The sequence below is a fragment of the Mauremys mutica genome, chromosome 3, assembly GCF_020497125.1.
Source record: "Mauremys mutica isolate MM-2020 ecotype Southern chromosome 3, ASM2049712v1, whole genome shotgun sequence".
Lineage (NCBI taxonomy): Eukaryota > Metazoa > Chordata > Testudines > Geoemydidae > Mauremys > Mauremys mutica.
The window spans coordinates 1,105,966-1,133,317 of NC_059074.1; the positions used below are offsets into that span (position 1 = coordinate 1,105,966).

Genomic DNA, 27,352 nt, shown 5'->3' on the forward strand with positions numbered 1-27,352 from the left:
CAGATGTGGTCACCCCATCTCCAAAAGGATATTGGGGAACTGGAATAGCTTCAGAGAAGGGCAACATTGATGATCAAGGGTATGGAACAGCTTCTATAAGAAGAGAGACTGAAAAGATCAGGGCTGTTCAGCTTAGAAAAGAGACGACTAAGGGGTGATATTGTAATTGTCTATAAAATCATGAGTGGTGTGGAGAAAGTTAGTAGAGAAGTGTTATGTGCTGTTTCCTACCGGACCAAAACCAGGAGTCACCCAATGAAATTAATAGGTGGGAGATTTACAACAAACAAAAGGAAGTATTTCTTCACACAACACACGGTCAACCTGTGGAACTCCTTGCCAGGGGATGTTGTGAAGGCCAAAAATATAACTAGGTTCAATAAAGAATTAGATACATTCACGGAGCAGAGGTTCATTGATGCCTACTAGCCAGGATGGGCAGGGATGCAACCCCCTGCTTGAGATCACCCAACACTACTGACTGCCAGATGCTGGGAGGGGAGGGCAGAGGTGGATCCATCCTGTTCTATATACTCCCCCTGAAGCTGTGCTACTGGCCATTCTCAGAAGCCAGGACACTAGGTCAGATGGACCTTGGGTCTGACCCACCATAGCAGCTCCTCTGTTCTTACAGCCAAAGTCACATGGCAAGTAAATAGCAAAGCAAGGCACTGAACCAAGATCTCCAGGACACCAGGCCAGCATCCTGCCCACTGGGCCACATGCCCGCTGCGTCAGCCCCTAGGTTGTCAAAGGAGATGGCTTTATTTTCTCCTATATGATGTTGCTGCATTTCCAAGCAAGTTTAATGGAGGAGAGTGACCCAAGACAGACAGGCCGAAAGGGGTATCCACTTGCAGTCCCCGTGAGGACGCGAATGAGGGGCTCTTTCAACAGGAGCTGCACTGAAAACACAGGCCTAGCGCTGATAAGGTTTCATTGTCGGTGCTCGGGCTAGCATAAGAACATAAAAACGGCCACACTGGGTCAGACCAAAGGTCCATCTAGCCCAGTGTCCTGTCTTCTGACAGTGGCCAATACCAGGTGCTTCAGAAGGAATGAACAGAACAGGGAATCATCAAGTGATCCATCCCCTGTCGCCCATTCCCAGCTTCTAGCAAACAAATTCTACTTTTATTGTTTTTTGCAAGCCAAGCACTCAGCCTGCTGGGACAGTTCACACAAGGAAGTTAACAGCGTTATCCAATTGTCCAAGACATAATCCTTTTATGCCCACTGGGAGCAGAGGAAACCTTATTACCAAACTGCAAACAATTCATTACAGGAAGGCAGCCCCAGCGAGCAAGTCAGAATAATGCTGAGTGCGAAGGCAAGATCCCCAGCTGCTGAAACATCCCCGCAGATCTCCGGCTTTATTGGAGGAACACAACAATAATTATGTGCAAAGGGCTGAAAGGCGGGGGTGGGGGGTTATCAAGACATCACCCAATGTTTGGAAGCTCCGGGAGACACAGCCAAAGCAGAAATGGCCTGATGGGTCTATTTCCCCTAACTAACACTAACACGAATACACACAGCAATTTATGTAAACTTTCCTGCAGACCTGTTATTGCAGCATGGAGGAAAGGAACAAATTGAGTTCTGATTCCCACTAAGTGAGAGGAACTGGTGAAGTGAAAGAACATTTAATTTGTACAGGATTTGTATTTCTAGGTAATGCTTTTTCACTGCCTGGGAACGTATCCCCATCATAAAGTGCTTGGCTGAATTTGGAAATGATACCCCTATGGGCCTGAATATTTTATAGACACACACAGACACGAGAGTCACTAGATCGTTGGCCCTGCTCCAGCTGCTTTGTATTACAATAGAACCTCAGCATTATGAACGGCTCGGGAGTGGAGGTTGTTCGTAACTCTGAAATGTTCATAACTCTGAACAAAATGGTACGGTTGTTCTTTCAAAAGTTTACAACCGAACATTGACTGAATACAGCTTTGAAACTTCATATGGACCCACGGGAAGGAGGCCCTTGAAGAATTCCACCTGGATTTCAACAATTTCCACCCCACCATCAACCTCAGCCTGAACCAGTCCACACAAGAGATCCACTTCCTGGACACTACGGTGCAAATAAATGATGGTCACATAAACACCACACTATACTGGAAACCTACTGACCACTATACTTACCTACATGCCTCCAGCTTCCATCCAGACCACACCACGCGATGCATTGTCTACAGCCAAGCCCTTAGATACAACCACATTTGCTCCAGTCCCTCAGACAGAGACAAACACCTACAAGATCTTTATCAAGCATTCTTAAATCTACAGTAGCCACCTGGGAAAGTGAGGAAACATATTGACAGAGCGAGATGGGTACTTAGAAGTCACCTACTACAGGACAGGCCCAACAAGGAAAATAACAGAACACCACTAGCCATCACGTACAGCCCCCAGCTAAAACCTCTCCAGCGCATCATCAACGATCTACAACCCATCCTGGAAAACGATCCCTCACTCTCACAGACCTTGGGAGACAGGCCAGTCCTCGCTTACAGACAGCCCCCCAACCTGAAGCAAATACTCACCAGCAACTGCATACCACACCACAGAAACACTAACCCAGGAACCAATCCCTGTAACAAACCCCATTGCCTACTCTGTCCCCATATCTACTCTAGCGACACCATCGGGGCTCATTCACCTGCACATCTACTAATGTGATATATGCCATGGTGTGTCAGCAATGTCCCTCTGCCATGTACATTGGCCAAATTGGACAGTCTTTATGGAAAAGAATAAATGGACACAAATCAGACATCAGGAATGATAACATATAAAAGCCGGGAGGAGAACACTTCAATCTCCCTGGACACTCAATAACAGATTTAAAAGTAGCCACCCTTCAACAAAAACACTTCAAAGAGAAACTGCAGAGCTGCAATTCATTTGCAAACTTAATACCACTAATCTGGGCTTGAATAGGGACTGGGAGTGGCTGGCTCACTACAAAAGCAATTTTCCCTTTCTTGGTATTGACACCTCCTCCTCAATTGTTGGGAGTGGACCACATCCACCCTGACTGAATTGGCCTTGTCAACACTGGCTCTCCACTTGTAAGGTAACTCCCTTCTCTTCAGGTGCCAGTATATCTATGCCTGTATCTGTAATTTTCACTCCATGCATCTGAAGAAGTGGGGTTTTTACCCACAAAAGCTTATGCCCAAATAAATCTGTTAGTCTTTAAGGTGCCACCGGATTCCTCGTTGTTTCAACTGAACATGAACTTCCAGTGCTGTGCTGTAGGTAAGGGAGCACACGAGAGCCTTGGGTGTATAAATATCAAATAGGAGTAAAGAGATGTTATTATCTCTGTATACAGTGTTAGTGAGACTGATACTGGAGACTGCGTCCTGTTCTGGTGATGCTGAAAAACCGGAAAGGTTCAGAAAGAGCTACAAGAATGGTGTGAAGTCTGGAAATTATGAGTTATAGTGAGAGGCTCAGAGAAGCTCAATCTGTTTAGTTTATCCAAGAGAAGGTTAGGATGAGACTTGGCCAGTCTGTAATTAGCTGGAACCAGGTACGTGACTAGCAATCCCAAGCTCCCATTACTCACCATATGTTCCATTATGCTAAAATCATGCAACCTTGGCCTGCGAACCTGTCATCTTTTCGCAGCTCGGGCCTGTGCCGTGACTGGGAAGCAGACCTCCAAGGCAAACCAAACAGGGCGGTAAAAAATGGTAATTCAGTAGGTGGCCAGAACAGAACCAATTCCCTCTCACAGCCCTAGGAGGCGCTGTGCTGCTCCCTTTCCGATGGGAGTTAAAGTGCAGATTCATGGTCACTGGTGTCCCCACAATGTTTTCCACAGGAACCTGGTAGTGTCCTATTGCCAAAACCCAGTTTGAGTTCTGCTGTCCCACTCCCTACCTGCAGTGTCAGCTGGATATGGGACTTCCCTTCCTGTTCTGCACTGCAGCAGGACATTGCTGCTGCATTCCACCCCAGAGACAGCTGCATTTCAGAGGTGAATGAAACGATTCCTCTGTGTAGGAATCATTTGCCAACGTCTTCCCTAGGAAAGGCTCCATGCAAATGCCAGGGTTCACTGTTACTTTTACAGAGCCTGACCATTTGCTGCTTTTCCAGGCCCAGAACCTCCCAGGGTTTCTCACGCTGAGAGAAAGAACCTTCCTTCCATGACCAGCCTGCACTCTGGGGCCGGGCCGGCTGGGTTCTGTTTGACTCCTCTCCACCCTCCCTGCTGCTCTGGGCTTCCTTGCCACTCTAATGAAGCCTTAACTTGGCCATCTGCACCACTCTCCGTCCCCTTGGCAAATGCTAGACCATGCCACTGGCTCACCCCTGCCTGAGGAAGAGAACAAACCACAACACAGACATTAGCGGCTCCTTATTTGCACTAAGTCTCTACCAGAAACAAGCGGTTCTGAGACATGGCAAAAAGCTGAAAGCACAGACTAGCCAGAATGCACTTACAGCCAAAGCGGAGCTCTTCCAGCTGAGCCACACAGGCGAGGGACCGAGTTTAGCTACTCACAGCTTGCAGCTTCCCCTGTGTCTCATGAGGGAAACTACAGATGTACCCAAGCTCTGGATTCTGGGGTGCCCCAGGTTCAAGCATGCTTGGGCTGAGCCCACCACTGTGGGGAAGGATCGCCGATGGAGGGGTTTTGGGATGTGTCGGATTTCCGAGAGCGTGGTGAAAATGTCACAAATAGAGGTGACTGGAATTCCCCCCTGAGAATTGCAGTGTTAACCAACAAGAAGTCAGTTTGTCTACATCTGGAGTTGAAATCTGAATACTGAAACCTTGTGGCTGATGATCAATTGGGGAGAAGGGGGAATTGGCTGAAATTGACCAATTTTGGGGTGTTGGATTATTGAAAACAATGACAATTTCCCTTGGAAAGCAGGTGCTTTCCCTGAATTTTTGCATTCAGCTGAACCCCCAACTTTCCACTGAAAAACAGTTTTGATGAGAATTTTGGACCGGGTTCTCTTATGAGCCATTCCTTTCCAACAGCGTGGCAGCCGGTGGGCAGAGGCAGGCTTGGCTTCCTTGGGAGGAGAAGCAGCAGGAACATCCCCATGGGAGTGACAAATGGGCTGGGAAGGTGCATGCCCATCTTCCTGTAGGCAGGGGCAGCTCTAGGATTTGCGCTGCCCCAAGCAGGGCGGCACGCCGCAGGGGGTGCTCTTGTGGTCGCCGGTCCCCTGGCTCCCGTGGACCTCCTGCAGACGTGCCTGCGGAGGGTCCACTGGTCCCGCGGCTCCGGTGGACCTCCCGTAGGCATGCCTGTGGGAGGTCCACCGGAGCCGCCTGCCGCCCTCCCGCGGGACGCCGCCCCAAGCGCGCGCTTGGCGCGCTGGGGTCTGGAGCCGGCCCTGCCTGTAGGGCACTGTTGTGACCGTCAGACCCACACAGTCCATAGGGGATACAATGCCCCTTTTCACAACTGCATCACACTGCGGTTTGTGATCCACTGTAACCCCCAGATCCTTTCCAGCAGTCCAACCACCTAGCCACTTGTTCCCCATTTGGTAGCTGTGCAGCTGATTATTTTCCCCCTTCTTAAGTGAAGAACTTTGCGCTTGGCTTTACTGAATTTCATCCTGTCGAGTTCATACCAATTCTCCAATTTGTCAGGGTCGTTTTGAATTCTAATCCTGCCTTCTGAAGTGTTTGCAACCCCTCCCCGCTTGGTGTCATCCACAGATTGTATAAGCAGATGCTCCACTCCATTATCCGAGTCATTAATGAAAATATTGACTAGTCACAGACCCAGGACTGACCCTATGGGAGCCCATCTAGGCCACACTTCCCTAGTCTGCTTATGCCTGCAATGAGTCTTCGTGCTTCAGAAAGAGACAAGTGATGTAAAACACACACAGACAGAGAACTCTGGTCCCAGAGCTCCAAAACCACAGCCCTATAGGCAGCTGAGCTACAGGAGATGGCTACAGCTGGTCTCTTCAGCCTCTCAGTGGGCTGGCAATTAGAAGCTATACACGCACACCACCTCCTCTCCCACCTGTGACAAGCAGCAAACTCCAGGAGCTGGCGACAGCGGTGCTTATCTCGGCATTGCGGCACTAGAATGAGAGGTATTGTACCACCATCCGGCTTTTGCTAAGCAGACACCGTCCATGCCATGACGTGTTACAATACGTGTGTCCACACTGGAGGCAGCTGTAAATTTCATCAGGAAAGGGCAATGTAAATAGGGTTATTATAGTATATGGTTCTACAGGAGAAAGATATATTTCAGTTGTAAGAATGTAAAGTGACCCTGGCTATGTATTAGAACAAATCAGAATCTTCTGCATGTGGAAACTGATGACATGTTTTGCTGAAATTTCAAATTTCCATGGAAGAATGGGCACTTTGTAACAAAAAATGTCACTGAAAGTTTTTCCATGTTTTGACCAGCTCCACTAGGTATGTAACCGCCTTCCTGATCAGCTGTGCAAAGCACTTGCCAAACTATGTGCATAGGGATCACCGCACCAGCCAGAGCTAGGCTACCACCTCTGGGGTTCAACGTGGCAGCTGCTTAACAGCTATGCTACGAGGCTACACAAGACTGGTATGATCAGATGTTCAGCTGCGTGTGTGTGTTCTCCCTGTGTGCTGCCCCAGCTCTGCACAGACAGCTGGCACAGCAGACCGCAAGCAAACCACCCAATGACCTCAAGATCTGTTAAGGTGCGAAGGCGCCCAGCCAGGTTTATTGTCAACGAAGCAGGGTAATAGCCCCCGGCAGACTCTACGAGGAGGCTAAGACATGTGTGCTACAGAGGTTTCCTTCTCTATTTCTGCACCAAGAAAGAGATGGAAAAGTTCAGATGCTGTCTCAGCCATACAAGAGAGCAAGTCAAAGCATTTACTTTAATTGGCTGACGAGAGACTAAATGAAAATGCAGATAAATGAAAATGCAGATTAGATCTTATTTTAACTGGTGACTTTTCTCATTTTCCACTGCCATTTTCTTGAGTCATTCATCTCCTCCAGGAATTGTTTTCAAGTAAAAAAACGATCTGTAAACCGCACTACAGACTTCAGCAAAATGGGAAGAGAAGATGCAGGCAGCTTCATCCAGGAAGCTCATCTGTGTGTTCACATACCAGGCTGTGGAGAGCCATTCGAGTACCTAGGTAGAAGGCTGGGATTCTACAGCCTGTGTTGGATTTTATGGCAGTCCCTGGATGGACTTGGATCTCTGCTGCAGGGCCGGCTCCAGCTTTTTTGCTGCCCCAAGAGGCGAAGAAAAAAAAAAAAGATAAAGCCGCGATCGGTGGCAGCTCTACCGCGCCGCTTTGTTCTTTGGTGGCTATTGGGCGGCCGGTCCTTCCCTCCGAGACGGACCGAGGGACCCGCCGCCGCCGAAGACCCAGATGTGCCATCCCTTTCCATTGGCTGCCCCAAGCACCTGCTTCCTGCGCTGGTGCCTGGAGTCGGCCCAGCTCTGCTGCATGCTCACAGTTCCTGGACGGCCTGGAAAAGCTGGGGATGTGAAGCAGAACCCCCAAACGCAGCAGGATCGCCACAGCCAGCTGCTCTTTAATGACTAGAGGAATTTACATGAAACGGGGTAGGCAGCGTGATCTGGTGGTTAGAACAGGAATCTGGGGACCTGCCAGTGAGTTACCAGCGGCAAATCATTTATCCTCTTTGTACCTCAATTTCTCTACCTCGTAAAGAGAAATTGACAAGCCCATCTCTCACTGTCTCCCCCCATCAAAGGTAAAGAAATAGAACCAACGGTGAGAAGGACGTTTCTACTTTTAAGATTTAATGTTGAATCATCTAAAGTGTTGTGTGGCGCACAGGCAAAGAGATACACCTGTCAAACATCCATGACACGGAAACCGACACCCTGTCCCTTTGTTTTGTTTCGGCTCTGGATTTAGCTGCCTTGCTTTGGTGCTGAACTCGGCCTTGCAGAGACTGTGTCAGCTTGAAATCGAAACAATTGAAAGAAAGAGTTAAAAATGGTCTCAGGTCCTTCCTCTGCCCCTGCCAGCTTTTGGGAGGTTGTGCTTGCATGTTCCTAGTTTGAGAAGTGCTTTGCTGTCCTCACTCAGGTGCTGTGCAAAAGACCCACACAAACCTCACAGGAAACTCAGTGACCTAGGCGTGAGCCGAAGCTCACAGAAATCAAGGGGAGATGTCCATGGGCTCCACGTCAGACTGTAACTGACGCACACAGGTGATGCTTTCCATCCTGTCCTCCCTCGCCTCCCAGACACACATGGCCTCTGCTCCAGTCCACATCAAGTGTGGCTGTTTCAGCGACCTTCCTTACCCATCAATGTCACAGCGTTACTCCTCTGCTGGAGTCCCTCTGTCGGGTCCCCACGAGTTACAGAATCGCTCATCACTGAGCGTACGTTTGATCTAACTGGTATTCCTGAAACCTGGTGGGATGAGTCGCAAGATTGGAATGTCACAATCAATGGTTATAACCTATTCAGGAAGGAGCCGGTGGACAAAAAGGGAGGGGGAGGGGCGCTTTATGTCAAAAATAGAGTTACCTGTTTCCGAGTCACAAAAATGATCTTGACTGCTTAAGGATCAATGTCCTAACAGATAAAGCACAAGATGGGATATTCACTGGTGTCTGTTACAGACCACCAAAGCAAATGAGGGAACAAGATGACCAGCCCTTTAGACACCTATTTTAAATGGTAGGCAAAAAAGCTGCGTGATCGTGGGGGACTTCAGTTTGGAAGCCACATGCTGGAGGTCTCTTGCTGCCAGTATGAAAGCATCCTTGGAATTTCTGAACACTTCAGATGACAATTTCCTTACTCAAAAAATGTTGTAGCCAACACGGGGAATTGTTTATTAGGCTTTCTTTTAACAGATAGAGAGGACCTGATTACAGAACTAAAAATTAATGGTAACTTAGGTACAAGTGGTCATGACTTGATCAAATTTATAATGTGTAAGCGGAATAAAGTCCAGGCCAGTAATATATACACTTGCTGCTTTAATTTCACAAAGCTGAAAACAATTATGAGCCAAATCAACTGAGAGGCAGAATTGAATCAGAAGAGTATTAATAATTGGGACTCATCTAAGAACACCTTCTTAGATGTCCAAAAAGTCACAATCCCACAATTGAGGAAGAAGGGTGTGCTGGTTAAAAAACTGGCTTGGTTTAGAGGGGAAGTAAAGGCAGATATAAAAATATTTAAAAGTAATATATAACAAAAGGAAGAAAAGGGAAGTTAGTAGTAATTAATATAAATCAGAAGTTAGGAATTGTAGATATTTGATAAGGGATGCAAAGGGACACAAGGCGAAATCTATGGCCAACAGAGTTAAGGACAATAAGAAATAGTTTTTTAAAATATACTAGGAACAAAAAGAATCCTGACAATGGTACTGGTCCTAGATGGTACTAGATGGAGACGGTAGAATTATCAATAATAATGCAGAAAAGGCAGAAGTGTTCAATAAATACTTCTGTATTTGGGGAAAAAACAGATGATACAGTCTGTTGGTGATACAGTCATATGGTGATAACATTCTTTACATTCCACTAATATTTCTGGAGGATGCCAAACAGCAGTTATTAAAGTTGGAGGTTTTTAAATCAGCAGGTCCAGATAACTTGATTCCAAGAGTTTTAAGAGAGCTGGCTGAGGAGCTTGCTGGACTGTTAATGTTGATTTCAATAAGTCTTGGAGCACTGGGGAAGTTCCAGGAGACTAGAAAAAAGCTAATGTTGTGCCACTTTTTAAAAAGGGTAAATGGGATGAACCAGGTGTTTGACCCCGACATCAATCCCAGGCAAGATAATGGAGCAGCTAACATGAGACTTGATTAATAAGAACTAAAGAAAGCTAATGTAATTAATTCAAATTGACATGGGTTTATGAAAAACAGATCCTGTCAAACTAACTTGATTTTTTATGAGATTACAACTTTGGTTGATAAAGGTCATAGGGCTGACATAATATATTAAGATTGCTGACAGGTACTTGACTTGATACCACATGACATTTTGATTAACAAACTAGAATGATACAGAATGAACATGACACACATTAAATGGATTAAAAACTGGCTAACTGATAGGTCTCAAAATGTAACTGTAAATGGCAAATCATCATGAAGCTGATGTGTTTCCCGTTGGGACCCACAGGGATTGGTTCTTGGCTCTACGCTATTTAACCTTTTTATCAATGACCTTGAAGAAAACAAAATCTTCACTGATAAAGTTTTCAGCTGACACAAAAATTAGGGAGTGGCAAATAATGACGAGAACAGGTCACTGATCTAGAGCAATCTGGATCGCTTGGTAAACTGAGCAAGCAAACGATGCATTTGAATATGGCTAAATGGAAATGTATTCATCTTGTAACAAAGAATGTAGCCTGTACTTCCAGGCTGGGGGACTCTACCCTGGGAAGCAGTGACTCTGACAAAGATTTGGGGGTCATGGTGGATAATCAGCTGAATACAAGTTCCCAGTATGATGCTGTGGCCAAAAAAGTGAATGTGATCCTGGGACGTATAAATAGGGGAAGCTCAGGTAGGAGAAAAGAAGTTATTTTATCTCTGTTTTTGGCACTGGTGCGACTGCGGCTGGACCAGTGTCCAGTTCTGGTGCCCACAATTCAAGCAGGATGTTGATAAATTGGAGACGGACCAGAGAAGAGCCACAAGAGCGATCACAAGATTAGAAAAGCTGCCTTGTGGTGAGAGACTCAAAGAACTTAATCTATGTAGCTTAGCAGAGAGGAAGTTAAGGGGTGACTTGATCACAGTCTATAAGGGGAACAAAGATTTAATAATGGGCTCTTCAGTCTACTAGAGGAAAGTGTGACATGACCCAATGGCTGGAAGTTGAAGCTAAACAAATTCAGACAGGAATTTTAAGAGTGAGGGTAATTAACTATTGGAACAGTTTACCCGGGGTCATGGTGGATTTTTCATCACAGACAATTTTTAAATCAAGACTGAGGGTTTTTCTAAAAGCTCCGGTCTGGGAATTATTTGGGGGAAGTTCTCTGGCCTGTGTTACACAGGAGCTCAGACTAGATGATCACAATGGTTCCTTCCGGACTCTGAGTCTAGGAATCCCATCAAATTTAAACTCCTTGTCGTCACCTTCAATGCTGTGCCCCTCCCTGCTTGATCTTGTCACCTGTGCTCTGCCAACTTTGCAACCGTCACCTGCCCATTCGCCAGCATCTCCCACTGCTGCTGTCATGCTTTCTTCTGCATGGCCTCTCTATGCATGGTTAGTCCACTCTGAACTCATCTGTAGGGCCCCCACCCTGTCCACATTTAAGTTCTACTTAAAGGATCACATCTCCCATGCTGGCTACAGTGAATTGGGTCAACCTGTAAACAATTCCCTATTCGTTTGTTCCCCTTCCCCTGAGCGCTGTTTACGTGTCTGTCTGTCTTCTGACAAGGTGCTCTTTGGAGCTGGAAATGCCCCGTCTGGAATGTGCCTAGCACACGGTGAGTGCTACCATGATCATAATAAATGCAGCTGATGATTTATACCGTGTCATCAAATGCACAAAGTAAAGAAACCGAACAAACCAGAGCAACATTCATTCTCCTCTCTTTCAGTTACAGTCGTCACAACAACAGCAGGGGAAACATTTCAGAGAATTATGGTTTAAAGTCAGCGATTTTTTTAGAGCCAGACTGGACCATTATGACCAGGCAGTCTGACCATGTAGAACCCAGGCCTGAGGATTTCACCCAGTGGTTTCTGAATCAAGCCCATATCTTATGGTTGAGCTAGCGTATATCCTTTAGAACGAGACATCCAAACTTGATTGAAAGACTTCAAGAGATGGAGAATCTAGCAAATCCCTAGGTGAATTGTTCCAGTAGTTAATTACTCTCAATGTTAAAAAATGTGTGGCTTCTTTCTTCTTTGAATTTGTTTGGTTTCAGCTTCCAGCCATTGGATTCAGATCTGCTTTTGTCTGCCAGATTGAAGAGCGCTCTACTGTCAGAACTTTAGCTGTGTAATATCAGAATGTGATGGTGTCCTTGTCACATCTGTTGAGATACTCTGAAATAGTGACTGGCTAGCTAACTACAAAAGCAGTTTCTCCTCCCTTGGTGTTCACACCTCAGCTGCTAGAAGAGGGCCTCACCCTCCCTGATTGAACTACCTTGTTATCTCCAGACTGATTCTGGCCTGCATATTTATACCTGCCTCTGGAAATTTCCATTACATGCGTCTGACGAAGTGGGTATTCATCCACGAAAGCTCATGCTCCAATATGTCTGTTAGTCTTTAAGGTGCCGCAGGACTCATTATTGCTTCTTAAATAGCTGTCCTTGGTCCTGAAACTACAAGCAGCCAGGGTAGATCCACTTGTAAATGGCAAATGTCTGTTTCTTTGATTCCTGCCCTTAAAACAAGCCAAAGCAGGCCTCAATATGGAAACCGCAGCTGCGTTTTCAGCTTCTCCAAAGGAAGCTCCTCTTCCTACAGGCAAGAGCAAAACTGAGGGTGTTTCTAAAGTGGCCAGTTCATTTTATTAGTATGTGCATTGCATTCACACCAAGGGGCTGCAGTCAGGATTGGGGCCCCAGTGTGGCAAACAGAGGAAAATACAGACCCTGCTCTAAGGAGCTTACAGGGAAAAAATGCTCTGAGTGAACATAACAAACATTCAGAAGGAAGAAGGGAAACAGCCATAAGAACGTGTCTGTGTAGATCAGATACATTCGCATTTCCCTACTAAAAGCCAGTAGCTTTGAATGTGCTGAAAGCAAGTGCCTTGGGCTCTGAAGTGTCTTGCATAATCTCATTGCAAATTCATGTTCCTCTCCTCCTTGCTAGTTCAGTTGCACGGCCCCAAGGGACTTGGGCTGCACTCAGAGCCGCTTCTCTTTGCAAAAAGGGTTTGATTTTCTTCACACAGCTGCTGAGTCTGCAGGAAGTGAGGCACCAGGGCAAGTGTGTGGGGCTCACATTGGCTGAGCTGTGGGTTACCATTAGATCATTCTTAGCCCTGGGAGAACTGCATCCTTGGTCAATTCAGCCTCGCAAAATGCCTGGAGGGTAGGAAAATAGCATTTGGCCTTTAAATCCATTGGGTAAACTGAGGCATGCAGTTTTGCCTACATTGGCATCGCAACTCAGTGGCACAGCTGGAATTAGAATTCAATAGTTCTTAAACCTGCATTCTATCCACTGCCCGATATGCCTCTTAAAGGGCTAAGAGCCACCAGCAATGTGCACTGTCGTGCAGTGACTCTGAAGCGAAGGAGCCTAGGACAATACTGGCTGGCATTTATGTCATGCTTTTCATCCAAAGATCCTAAAGGGATCAGAAAACATTTACTGAGATCACTAACCCCGCCTTTCAAATGCGACCGCTTCTGGGGAAGAACTCAGCAGCTGTTTAACAACTCACAGCAACATGATAGGACAGTTTAGAGGAAGAAGCAAAGAATGGTATGGCAGAAAGGGATTTAGGGAGGAAGAGAATTGGGATTTCAGCAGGATGTAAGAAATAATGCCCCAACCTTGCAAAAATTATCAGCATTGGCCAGGACCTTGGTTTTAAGTCTCATGTGAAAAAAGGCAGAAGCCCAGTGCCCCCTATCACTCGTCTGGGGCTTTGATTTGGTATTGACTCAGCAGGAAGAGTACCCCCTATTGAATCAGAAGCAAGGATGTGTTTTCCTAAAGGTCTCCGTCCCATCCAAATTTTGAACAGGCCCTATCCGGAGAAGATCACAACCTGGCGTGAAAATGGCTGCAGGCGAAGGACCTAGCGATCACAGTGGTATTGTTAGACATGAAATATTCCAGAAGGCAGAAGCCAGGAGGAAAGAGCACTTGTCTGTCCTTAGCAAAGCCGAATGAGCGGCTGCTCGCATTAAGACATCAATGCAGAGAAAATCACACTACGGAGAAGCAGATCATTAGGAATCAGGCTGAGAGGCTGCTGCAACTCATGCCTATTCTGTACAAGCAGGAGAACCTGCTCCAGCGAGGATGTAAGAGTTAGTCAGAGGGCTAGAAGCCACAGACTGTAACGCATGCGGATGCAAACGGACACTGCCGAGGTCCCAAGGCCCAGAGTTGGATCCGTGTAAGCCCCTTAGACCAATTTTCAAAGGAAGTGTCATTCGCTTCATTTCTTCTGTTCAAAACAAAAGTTGCAACGTGGAAGGTTTTTTCCTTCCAAAATCATTCAGCCCTGAGCAACCCAACACTAATATACCAGCATACAAAGCCCAGCCCTCATGACAATAAAAACCAGTTTGCTTGTCCACATGATAAAGAAACATTCCATTTTCCGAGCTTCCAAGAGGTGGTTATAATCAGAAAGCGACAATTATTTTTAAAAATTCTGTAAGATACCTCACCAGCAATGTCCCTTCTATGGAGATGAGCATCAAAGTTTTTGAGGAAACATTCCTGTTGTACCACCATGGACATAAGTCAGGAAAAAGAGACTGCACAGAGAAATACACTTCAAAAGTTGATATTTAGATGGTGGAACTCACTGCCACCGAAAGTTGTTGAGGCCAAGAACTTAGCAAGATTCAAAGAGTGATTGGAGGTTGATGTGGCTAACAAGAATATCCAGAGTTGTTACCATTAATGATAACAAAACATTTGGAAGGGAGATTAAACCTTGTGCTGGCCAGGAGACAGGGTACTGGACTAGGTGGTCTGCAGCTCTGATCTAGTCAGGCAGTTCCTATGTGCCCATGGCTTTACCTATTGCATTGGCCAGGTCCACACTACCCCTTATGTTGCTCTGGGGTGTGTGTGAAAAAACCACTCCCCTGGGCGACGTAACTTACGCTGACTTAACCCGGCGTCTACACCACGCTACGTGAGTGGGAGACGCTCTCCTGCCGACATAGCTCCCACTTCTCGTGGAGGTGGATTAATTCCGTTGACGAGAGAGCGTGCACCTGTCGACATAGTGTGTCTTCACCAGATGCGCTAAATCGATGCTGCCGCATCGATTGCAGTGGCGCCGATTTAGCTGGCGAGTGGAAACAAGTCCATTCTCTCTGTCTGTACTAGCTCTCTTTGGAGCAGGCACATTGCCCTCTGAAGTCTGTAACGAACCATCCCCACCTCTGGCACTATACAAATAAGACATATTTAATAAAATAATGAAATCTAGCAATCAAAACAGTTCCATGCTTTTATGATCTAGTAGGAAATTATATTTTAATTGCAATAGATTCACATCAGTGACAATCTGTCCCCCAGGACAGAACTTTTCCATTAGCACAGTTTAATAAAACATCTCCTTTGCTAGATCATGCTTCACTGTCACCTGGTGAGCCGATGTGTCTTTACTGCCAGGCTCAACACGCCGTACTTCTGACTGTATCTAGACTGCTCCGTGGTGCCTGGCAGCCAGAGAGGATTTTTACCGAGTAGCTGACAAATTGCTTCCGTAGCTTTGCCAAGGAAAGAGCAGAGGGGACTGGATGGGTTAAAGGATCACAGGTGGGGATACAGGATACAAAACCCTCTGGCCTGCAGGGTCAGGTGGTTCAGATCTGGCCCACATCACAGCGATCCTAGTCATGCTAGCGCTTACGCTAGGGCGGAAAATACTTTTGGCATCATCCTTCAACAAGCCAATCAGCGGTGGAAATAGAAGAAAGGCTGGCCAATTAGAGTGGAGCGAAACCACGGCCGATCAATTGCAGTGGAGCAAAAAAAGGGACCAGCCAATAAGCAGAGCAAGAATAGACGGTGATTCAGAGTAGAATAAAAGAAAATCCAAGCAGCACAGTGGGCCCCACAAGAAGGAACTGAGGGCAACCAGCCCACTAACCCGCCCTGTATCTAGCTTTATCCAGATCTCACTGGTACAAATTCAAGAGTTTTACACCTGACAGTAAATGTCATGACCCCATTTTACCAATAGGCAACTGAGACATGCTTGGACAAGGTCTCAGAGCAGGTCAGTGGCATAGCTGGGAATAGAACCCAGGTGTCTGGGCTCCTGCCCGTGGATGGCTGTGTGTGTGCAGTACCTGGAGAGGTTTGCAGCTTGTCACAACATCACAGTGTGAAAGAGAGCCCAGGATTCTAAGCCAGAGGGCTCAGCGGTATCCCAGTTCCAGGGGCACCCCGGGAAAACCCATCACATGGGTTTCCTAGGAGTGGGAATGAGGGATGCTGGCAGAGAGCAGGGTGTTTGTGTGTGCATGCAATATAGGATGTGTGCTGCATCTCCCTTTAACGTCTGATCCTCTAGAGCAGTATTTCCCAAACTTGGGACGCCGCTTGTGTAGGGAAAGCCCCTGGCGGGCCAGGCCGGTTTGTTTACCTGCCCCATTCGCAGGTTCAGCCGATTGCGACTCCCAGTGGTCGCGGTTCACTGCTCCAGGCCAATGGGAGCTGCTGGAAGTGGCGTGGGCTGAGGGATATACTGGCCTCTGCTTCCAGCAGCTCCCATTGGCCTGGAGCAGCAAACCGTGGCCAGTGGGAGCCGCAATTGGCCGAACCTGCAGATGTGGCAGGTAAACAAACCGGCCTGGCCCGCCAGGGGCTTTCCCTACACAAGCGGCATCCCAAGTTTGGGAAACACTACTCTAGAGGATAACAGCCTACTATTGCTACCAGCCACTATTATTCTCTAGCTCAACACTGAACTCAAACCCCACTGTCAATCCATGCCCATCTCCTGTGAACCAACAGAGAGCTGCATCACCCAAGGCTGTCCATCTGGAACCTCAGCCCAGCACAGAACTCCCCAAAAGCAATGAAGAGAGAGGGAGCAAAAGCCTTTTGTCTGGTACCTTCTCTGCTCTGGGAAGGTGGGTTGGAGGACTCCTGGGGGAGGCGGGTAATTGGGCTCCCATGCCTGGCAGAGCTATTAAAACAAACTGTCTCATTCCGATTGGTGAGGCTCTGGCAGAAGTGATTCCTTCCATGCTTTGTTGATTTTCTCCCTCTTTTTTAAAGACAATGGTTTAAAATGCCGGTCGGGGAGAACAAGGCCCCCTCCGACTGACGCACACACATATTGAGTCCAGGGGGACTTTTAGCTAATGCCTGGCACATGGCATCACCAGAGAGCCTTGGAAATACCAATCAATTAGCACAGCCCAACCTTTGACTATTACTCCCGTTTACAGAAGGAGAAGCAACTTGTCCCCAAGGTGAAATTCACCCCAGTACACGGCCCTGTAGGCTAAAGTGGGACTTATTCCAACAGTCATGACCAGGCCACATGCTGGCGCTCCACCCAGGGGTGAATTTCACCCACAGTGGATCCATGCCCCCATGTCCAGCTGGGTCTGCCCCCCAGCCCCAGGCCCACACTGCCTTCCCTACAGCTGAACTCACAAGCTGCTCTGCACTCACATCCAAGGGGATCACGTCCACTTTCACCCCTTCTTAAAGGAACAAAGACCCTCCACCCCACCCCAGCAAAACGTGCAAGCTACTATCTGCACAACGGATACACCAGCAAACCTGGCGCTTTTGTGCACATGTTCCTGGCACCCTTCCAGAGGCTCCCTTGCACTGTTGGCTCTTTAACACCCTTCACGGAGAGCGTTTAACCTCTCAGCAGCAGCAGGTAACAATGGGGTTGTTAGAAGGCGTAATTGGCTGTTTTCCTTAGCAGCCTGCCTCGGCATCAAGGCATTCATCTCCCTTTGTGCCTCGTGAAATAGTTCAAACTGAAGGTGAATTCAGACACGGAGCTTGGGCGATGCGGAAGGTCACCGCAGCAGCTTGCTCTTTGATGGTGGAAAGAACCTGACAGCGATTAGAAGAAGCTGCAGGTGGGAGCAGTTTGCTCTATCATTTAATTGCCTTAGCGCTTGGTACTGTGCCTAAGCCACACGGAAAGATTTCTACAAGGAGAAAGTCTCTGTAACCTTCTGTAGCGTCAACAATTCCAAAAGGCTACGCAGGGACCCCCATTCCACTCAGGCTAGGCCAGAAGAGTCCCTGCGTGTATGTGGACACTCCAGTCTGGAATCAAATCATTTTTATTCTGGAGTCACTCTAGCGAAAATGCTTATTCCGGTATAGCTCTGCCAGTCAATTTCCCCAGGTAGACAAGCTCTTGGCATTGAGTAGGGCACTGCCACGTTCACGGCTGTGAAAAACGCATCATGGACCGTGAAATCTGGTCTCCCCCGTGAAATCTGGTGCTTTTACCCTGTACTATACAGATTTCATGGGGGAGGCCAGCGTTTCCCAAACTGGGGCTCCAGACCCAAGAGGGGGTAGCGGGGGGGTCACAGGGTTATTGTAGGTGGGTCATGTTATTGCCACCCTTACTTCTGTGTTCCCTTCAGAGCTGGGCAGCCGGAGAGCTGCGGCTGTTGGCCGGGCACCCAGCTCTGAAGGCGGCGTCCCGCCAGCTGCAGCCCAGAAGCAAGGGCGGCAATACCATGACCCCCCTATGATAAACTTTCAAAACTCCCCCTCCCCCCTGCACAAACCCCTTTTGGGTCAGGACCCCTATAGTTACAACACTATGAAAGTTCACATTGAAATATCAGAAATCATGAAATTAACCATTTTAAAAATCCTGTGACCGTGACATTTACCAAAATGGACCACGGATTTGGTCGGGACTTAGCACTGAGCCACACAGCCTTCCTGCAACTGGAAATTCTCCCCAATCCTGGGCATACACTCCCCTCTCTCCACACACCCAGCCGCAGAATAAGCTTTGGGCACTGCAGGCCTACAGACCTAGTCGGCAGCTGCATCACATGCAGCGAACCCAGGGCCTTCCCGCTCCAAACTGCAAGGCCTGTCTTCACTGCAAAGCTGCAATAGGGGCAACACTGGTGTTGAACCCCATCCACACCCAAAACCCCTTAGCCTGAGCGTGGTGGGTGCTTTTCCCTGGAGTTGGCACAACTCATCAGCTAACACCATGGCCATGTGCTGCTCACACCATCACGCTGTGCAGGTCTCACTCGAGCTTGGCTCACCTGAGAGGAGTTAACCCTGCCGTGAAGACACAGCCTAGGTTAGACTTCTCTGCCAGTGCCAGCAAAGGGACCCCTCCCTAGCTTTGGCGAGAATCGCCATGAGCTCAAGCATTCCCCTCTCTCCTTGCACTGGGGCAGTTCATGGGCACAGGGGGCGGCGCTGGGTTTTGGTCCCCTTGGTATTAGCCGCACGTGCAGTTTCCAGCTGACGTGTAACAACCAGCACAGCAGCTCCCCGGCTCCCCACAAGCCTCCATAAAGGACTGTCAGGGTTGCCTGGCAACCAGGAGGCCGTGGGAGCAGAGGGCCCAAAGGAAGCAGCAGATGCGCGAACAGAACCAGGCCGCTTGGATCTGCTCGGGCGGCTAATTGCCACCAGTTCTGGCCGCTCAGCAGGGTCGGCACAGCATGCTGCAGCGTTCGGGGTGGGGAGCCCACAGGAAACGCCGCTTCCTCGTACCAGGGGGGTGTGAGGAGCGACGGGCTCCTGCAGGGGGCTGAGTCTCTGCACCACCAGGCAAAGCAGGGCGAGCTGAGGATGCTCAGACCCTGGCAGGATTGGGCCCGCAGTAACTCGGACCGTGGCCCATACCAGGGCTTCAGGAGGAGTGTACAAAACACCAGTTAGGGGTGATCCATGCATCTTCCACTCCCGGCTTCTGGCAGTGAGGGATTTCGGGTTGCCTCAAGCATGGGGTTACCTCCCTGATCACCTTGGCTAATAGCCATCGATGGACCTACCCTCCATGAACTTATCCAGTTCTTTTTTGGACCCAGTTATATCTTTGGCCTTCACAACATCCCCCGGCACTGAGTTCCACAGGTTGCCTGGGCATTGGGTGAAAAAGGACGACTCTGTGTTTGCACTAAACCTGCTGCCTGTTAATTTAATCAGGTGACCCCTGGTTTCTGTAGTGTGGGAAAGGGTTAATAACACTTCTCTAGTCATGTTTCCAAGCCCATTCATGGGAGTATAGACGTCTATCATAGCCCCCTTAGTTGTCTCTTTTCTAAGCTGAGCAGCCCTCGGGTGCTGGCCAGCCAGAGCCAGGAAACTTGGCCAGATGGGCCCCAGGTTTGATCTAATCTAGCAACAACTTTGTTTCTAGGAGGTAAAAACTTGTACGCACTGGTGTCCTGCTATTGTCTCTTGGCTTATACTTAGCGACAAAGAGTCCTGTGGCACCTTATAGACTAACAGACGTATTGGAGCATGAGCTTTCGTGGGTGTGTCTGACGAAGTGAGTATTCACCCATCAAAGCTCATGCTGCAAAACGTCTGTTAGTCTATAAGGTGCCACAGGATTCTTTGCTGCTTTTACAGATCCAGACTAACACGGCTACCCCTCTGATACTTGTCTTATAAAATTAGATTGTTAGCTCTTTGGGGCAGATCCCGGCGCTTTGTTCGGTATTTGTACAGCACCTGGCACATTCGGGTCCTGGCCCTTGCCTGAGGCTCCGAGATGCTACCTCAATCCAAATAACACATAGTAAGTGTGTTGCTCTCCCTGCTCTGAAGACGATTCACAGGAAGTTCAAGTGTTTCTGGGGCCGTGTTTTAACCGTCCAGCTGTAGGATTTGGCCTGGCAGGGTGAGCAACCAGAGCTGGGTCAGATAGGCCGGATGGCAAAGCTGCCCCTTTATCTGCCACGCCTGGCTCACTCCAGCCCAAATGCAGATTGCACACCAAGAAAACAGAAGCGGTTCAGCTCCTGGTGTTTGAAACGCCCGGCGGCCAGGCCTGCCCTCGGTATAGTTAGAGCGAAGGAAGAAGAAATACTCATCCCAGCAGAGGAGGGGAAAGCAAAATGATTCCACCCCCACCCCTTCAATCTCATCACATTGAATTTCATCTGCAGCAAGGAAGCTGCTAATTAGCATCTTCCAGCAATAGCACTGCCCCAGATCTGCACAGCCCTTGGATCTGCAGGATCCCGTCCCCTTAGCCACCTGAAACGCCAGTCGAGGACGCTCTAGTGGGCGACTGTCTGGTTCATTAGCTATCCATCAGCAGAAAGTATCAGAGGGGTAGCCGTGTTAGTCTGGATCTGTAAAAGCTGCAAAGAATCCTGTGGCACCTTATAGACTAAAAGACGTTTGGGAGCATGAGCTTTCGTGGGTGAATTCAAGTGTTTGCATTCTCATTAGCGAGTCAATCGCACAAAATGACTCAAAGCGCAAACGCCCAGAGGGGAGGTTCCCAGCAGGCAGCTTTGTTCCTTTCTTTCCCTTCCTAGACATTCTGGGGGGCTGGTGGAAATGAAGAGGGTGATGAGACTGGGAATAGCCAGGCCTGGGGGCCAGAGGACGGTGGGTAACCTCCCCTCCCCTCATCCTGCCCCACTGGCCCCCTCGTTCCGGACTCCCCACACACCGCTCTGTCGGTGCCCCTCAATCCTGACTCGCAGCCCCCAGCCTTTTGGTCCAGTGCTGGGCTCCCCCTGCAGCTGTCCTGGTGCCCTCAATCCTGACCTGCAGTGTCCCTGTCTCTGCTGTTCCCCTGCTGTCCCCGCCCCAGCTCTGATTGACCCTATTGTTAACCCTGCTGTGCCCTGTCTGTCCCTCATCTATCCTCAGGCCACACAACCTTGCCCCAGTGATTCCTAGTGCCTGGCTGAGATCGATGTTCTATCACCATCAGTCTCTGATTTCGGAAGTCAAACCCCAGGATAGGACGGGGGAATCGGACCCTCCCCAGCCTGGCTAGGCTTTGGGGTGAGTTGAGGGCTCTGGTTGGCCACACTTTACACATGGAAACATTCAGAGTAAAGGGGATTTATTTCACCCGCTGGGGAAACTATGGGTCAGGAGGGAAATGCCAACTCAGCGTTAACTATCCAGGATCTGTCCGGGAGCATTTCACACGTAGCACAGGGATCCCTGGGCTACCCCAGTGAGTACCACAGTTCCAGTAGAGCTGGTCCCAACACAGACCGCTGAGGAACCGGTCTAGGACCCTCACTCTGCTGCGAGCGGCAGCTGTTCATGGCCACTCTCTTTCCAATCACCCATTCGGTTTTTAACACACGTCTTCATCCCTCGCCCGGGGGTTATTTATCTTCCTTAATTGTTTTTTATGTGTTACCCTTTTAAAAGCTGTACAAAAAGCCAAGCCTCTGGGTGGCCTTTAGCTATTTGATTAACTAAAAGTGCCCTTGCAGATTAGAATGGATGATTCGCCTCCTACAGAATCTGCACTGGCTTTGGCTTGGGTTACGTTCACACACACTGAGAAGCTGGATAGATAGAAACAAACAATACTCTTGCTGGAGAATTGTTACAATGTCACCCTGCTTTATTCCTTAGAAGTCAGAATGACACCACACAAGAACCCCAAAACAGAGAGGGACAAAGCAGGCTGCTCCCTGTGGCCAAGAAGCACAGCCCCCCTGCCTTATTCTAGGCTGGCACGGCGCAGACTGACTGCTGAACACATCGATTGCACCTTTTCCTACAGAGCCCCCATGTCTGCAAGTGGGACCAGAAACTCTTAGGATTTAAAGTGACGGTGTGTAATTTTTACAGATTTCAATGCACCACAGCTCTTCACATGAGAGTTAGCCAAGTGTTGCACCATTCCGTCCTGCACTAGACAACCTCCGTTTCCCCAGCAACCAGGAGGAGGGTCCCCAGCCAGTGACGGCCTGCATCCCATTTGACCCCCCCTTTTTTTCCATCAGCCGATTGAGCAACACAGAACACGAGGTCGGGGCCTCCCGCTCCGAGCAGATTTCCTGCTAGTTGGAATTAGGGTTCACGAAAGCTATGCAATCCTAGACATTTAGCCGTTCTAGGACACAGCCCATAGTATGGGACAGACTGTGGCTTCTCCACCCCAGGAGCAGGAGGAACTGTGGCTTAGGGAGACGTCGTCCCCCCTCTGCTGCCCCCTTGGTGCCATTTGGGATAGTGCTGCTGGTCTTCACCACACCTACCCTAGAGGGGGTGGAGCCAAGGCTCCTTCTGTCCCCGCCCACCTGCCCCAGCTGGCACTCAGCTCCCACACCTGCCTGGACCCAAGATCTGATTAGCCCACACAGAGAAAGGTGTGTGTGGGGAGGGAAGGCTCCTCTTCCCCCAGGTGGACATGAAGTCCTAACTAGCCCATAGGGTTGGAATGCCATATTTGCCAAAGCCTCTTTATCCACTGTTCACTACAGCCTCTGAAGAGACCCCATGGATGGGTGCAAACTCCTCCATCTCCTGGCTTGGCAGTCAAGATCTGCCTGGCTCTCAGGGATTGCAGATTAAGCTCCTCGGGGAAAGGCGCCTCTCCGTACATTTGAAAAGCATTATGTCACGTCCCAGGCCTGTGCAAACAACAGAGCAGAGGCCAGGAGAGAAGAGTCAGGACTCCTGGGTTCCCCTTTCCCATTTCTTTCCCTAACTTGCTGTGCCCCCTTGGGCACTTTACTTCACTTCCCTGCACCTCAGTTTACCCATCTGTACCAGGCGGATTGCGGAGCTCACTTAAAGTTTGTGAAATGCTTTCAAAGAGACAGACAGACTGCAAAGAATCGGTGCTACAGGAACGCAAAGCCATCTAATCACGCTGCAATCCTACGGTGCCTTTAGTTCTGCATGAACACAAGCATCCCTTCCTACAGAGAATTTTAGATCCAAGGGAGTCTAAACACACCCTAACCCTGAAGAACGTTCTCTTCTGATCAAGAGGTGTGGTCGATAATGCTACTGCAGTGACTCCTCCTGCCCAGGTCATGGGGTGGGTTGAATGACCCACGAGGTCTTCTCAAGTTGTAAACTGCTGTTCTATTAGTGGGTGCTCTTTGCTTACTATTTACATTAGAGGCCCTGACATCTAGGCACTGTACATACAAGAGACAGTGCCACAGAGAGCTAATCTGACTAGACAAGACAGTCAAAGGGTAGGAGGGAAGGCTTATTATCCCAATTTTACCAAAGGGAAACTGAGGCACCGAGAGAGGCCCAAGGTGACCCAGGGTAGAGTCGGGAACTGAACCTAGAGCTCCCAAGTCTAAATCTAGAACTTTAACCACAGCGGCCTTCCCCTCTGCCAGCCGCATTGGACAGAGCAAAGCAGCCGGCTTTACACACAGGAATACCCAGGGGCTTATCTCTCCTGCGCTTCAAAGGGCACAGGTTTTGCATAATTTATTAAGAAATGAATAGCAAAAACAACAAACTATAAAACTTTGGAGCAGCCAAAGTACAGCCTGGGAGTGGGTTTGGGGGGATTTTAAGAAGTAGCAGGAGGAATTAATTCCTGATTAGCTCTCCTCATTCCAGGGGGGCTCCGAACCCTTTAGCGTCTTGCAGACGGAATGCAATTATCCTTACTTGTTCGTCATCCCGGGCTCTGAGCTGAAATGCTGAGCAAAGCATTCTCTCATCGCAAGGCACCGGACTTTACGTGAGATGCAGGATGCAAATGCTGACCCTCCATGGGGAAGAGACTAAGCGACCATCGCTGACAAAGCAGCCTGGGCGCTGGATGGCAAAGAACTTCCCAGCTTTGTTCTTTGCAGGGTCTTTGCTATTTCACCTGGGCAGCATCATTTTTGGGCTGTCTGGTTCATGAATAATCAGTGCTGCATATGCCAGTTTGAAAAGAAGGCAGATAGTGCCAGAGACGCTGAAACGAGAGGCTGGTTTCCCCCCACCTGCCTTGAGTACTCAGAGAATCCTAGAAGTCAGAGGGGAATTGGGGCTTGGCTCGTTCAGTGAGTTGCTCTGCCAAAGCAGCCATGAGCTTGGGGTTTTTGCTGCACTTGGCCCTTGCAGTTTGTTTCTTAGAGGTTTTAAGTCAGGACTGAGGCCATTGGCAGATCCATGTGTGGATGCACCAGCTGTGACTGCCTGGCCTGGGCTCTAACTTTCCCTCTTATCGTGAGGGTTAAACCTAAATGCTACTCACGAGATCAAGCAGACAGACCCTGGTTGGTGGCAGACAGAATAGAACCTGGGTCCTGTGGAGCTAAATGCATGAGCTGCTCCTGCATGAGCTAAAGCCACATGGCCCTTGGCTAAGGCTGTAGCAGACTCCATCTCTCTCTCTAAGTGGTCTTGGTGCCACTAGCACCCCCCACAGGAGGTGTGTGAGTTACACAAGCAAGCAGCCTGTTTCCCAGGTACCCGATCCAACATCCCAGCCTCCTGCTCCAGTCCTGGCATATGCATCTCCTCTATAAACACCCCGTCTCGCTCATTTCCTCAATCCAACGCCTTCCCACCCAGCCGCCCTTCCTTGCTGCAGTGGCCCGGCTCGCCCCATCCAGCGCTGAGCACGACGGGAGAGCTGCCTGGCGGAGCTCGGCTAAGCACACAGCCTGGCTGCCGAACTGGGTGCCGGGCCCTTCTCCAGCAGTGACCAAAGGCAGAAGGGACGCCAGCCATTAACACCCCTCCCCTTCCATGCGGGTGGCTAACGGTAAAGCCGGCTTCTCATCCGGGGTGACAGAGTGTTCTCGCCGTACTGACCTGCTTCGGGGACAGGCCGGTGCAGAGGAACGGCCTTGTCATTAAATACCTCTCACCCCTCCAGCACCAGGCTGGAGAATCAGCCCCGGGCTTAGACAGAGGGGAGAGGACCAGCATGCCCATGGATTTTCCTGCCCAAGTACTGAGCTGCCAGACACTGCAAAGCTTCCCCCCGTAACAGTCCTCCTTGCGGTGGGAGGGGGTATTGCAGCAATGCTTACAGAGACGGAGCTACGTAGGTTGTGGGAGCCCGATGGGATGAAATCAGACGTCCAGCAGGACAGTGCACGTGAACAGCGAGCCCCGGGCATGGCAGAACACAAGAGCTTGAGGACAGATGGTTTTTGTACTGGGGGACAGTACAGTGCTGAGCATCAGGAAGGGAAGGCGCTGGCTGGAACAGGAATCATGCTTCCTGTGTGCTCCTTGGCAGTGGTCCCTGGCAGGGTATCGGAGATGTTACATAAACCTTCTGTGCTACAAACCTTATGTAACGTTCTCCTCCCCTGCACTGCAGGCTGCAGAGTGTGAGCTGGCTCAGGTTGCTAGAGCCAACTGCTCCGTGTTCACTATTGCAACTAGCACGTTTCCTTTGGCTTCCCTGGCAGTACAAATTCATTTTCAATGTGCCAGGAATAGCTTCCCCCTCCAAATCCCTGCTGAGCCTCGCAGCGCTAATGAGACATGTAAACAGATCAGGAGAGCGTCTTCTCCTCTGCCCATTGTTTGATGTGACATACAAAGCAGGATAATGACTGCCAATGAAATTAGCCAGCTAGGAATGGCATTCAGTCGCCAGTATATACACAGCCCAGTGTGATACCTGCTTCTCATGGGCACTCTCATTAGCTAATTAGCTTTGAAGAGTCCAGGACAGATGCTGACTGACTCACACCAAGATTAACCCCCGCCCCCAGCCCCATTGCATTAAGGTCAGCAGTCAAAGGGGTCTGCATGGCATTGTGTTTCTTTCGCTAGCATGGTAGAGGCAGGATGGCCCAGTGCTTAGGGAGAGATCCAGATTCAATTCTTCGCTCCACCACTGGTTTCCTGTGTGAACGTGGACAAGTCACACAGGGCGTGTCCCCACTTGGAGCTGGGGGTGAGATTCCCAGCTCGAGGATACGTACTCTATCCATAGGGTCTGAGTGGGTTTGTACTCGGGGCGCCTAGCCTCTCTCTCTGCCTCCTGTGCTATCGTGGTGTCACTACTGTTTTTAGCACACCAGTGCAATGACAGCTACCAAGAGTATGTCTCCTCAAGCGCCAAGTCACGCCCTTAGCTCCAAGTGTCGATACACCCTTAGTGGCCCGGTGCCTCAGTTTCCCTTCTGTACACTGGGAATCAGAGCACTGCCCTACCTCATAGGCGTATTATGAGCATAAATACATGAAGTGGATGGGTGAGATTCTGTGGCCTGCATTGTGCAGGAGGTCAGACTAGATGATCATAATGGTCCCTTCTGACCTTAAAGTCTATGAGTCTATTAACATAAGAACACAAGAATGGCCCTACTGGCTCAGACCAAAGGTTCATCCAGCCCAGTATCCTGTCTTCCCACAGTGGCCAGTGCCAGGTGCCCCAGAGGGAACGAACAGAACAGGTAATCATCAAGTGATCCATCCCCTGTCACCCATTCCCAGCTTCTGGCAACAGAGGCTAGTGACACCATCCCTGCCCAGCCTGGCTAATAGCCATTAATGGACCTGTCCTCCATGAATTTATCTAGTTCCATTTTGAACCCTGTTATGGTCTTGGCCTTCACAACATCCCGTGGCAAGGAGTTCCACAGGTTGACTGTGCGTTGTGTGAAAAAATACTTCCTTTTATTTGTTTTAAACCTGCTGCCTACTCATTTCATTTGGTGACCCCTAGTTCTTGTGTTATGAGAAGGAGTAAACAACACTTCCTTATCTGCTTTCTCTACCCCAGTCATGATTGTATAGACCT

The 27,352-nt window shown here is 49.1% G+C and overlaps 1 protein-coding gene across 1 annotated transcript in view; it reads right to left on the minus strand.

Annotated features, from left to right (window-relative positions):
* The window catches only part of LOC123366017 (otoferlin-like), a 177,162-nt gene that overhangs the window by 118,052 nt on the left and 31,758 nt on the right, over window positions 1-27,352 (minus strand). The gene's annotated exons all lie outside the window — the stretch shown is intronic.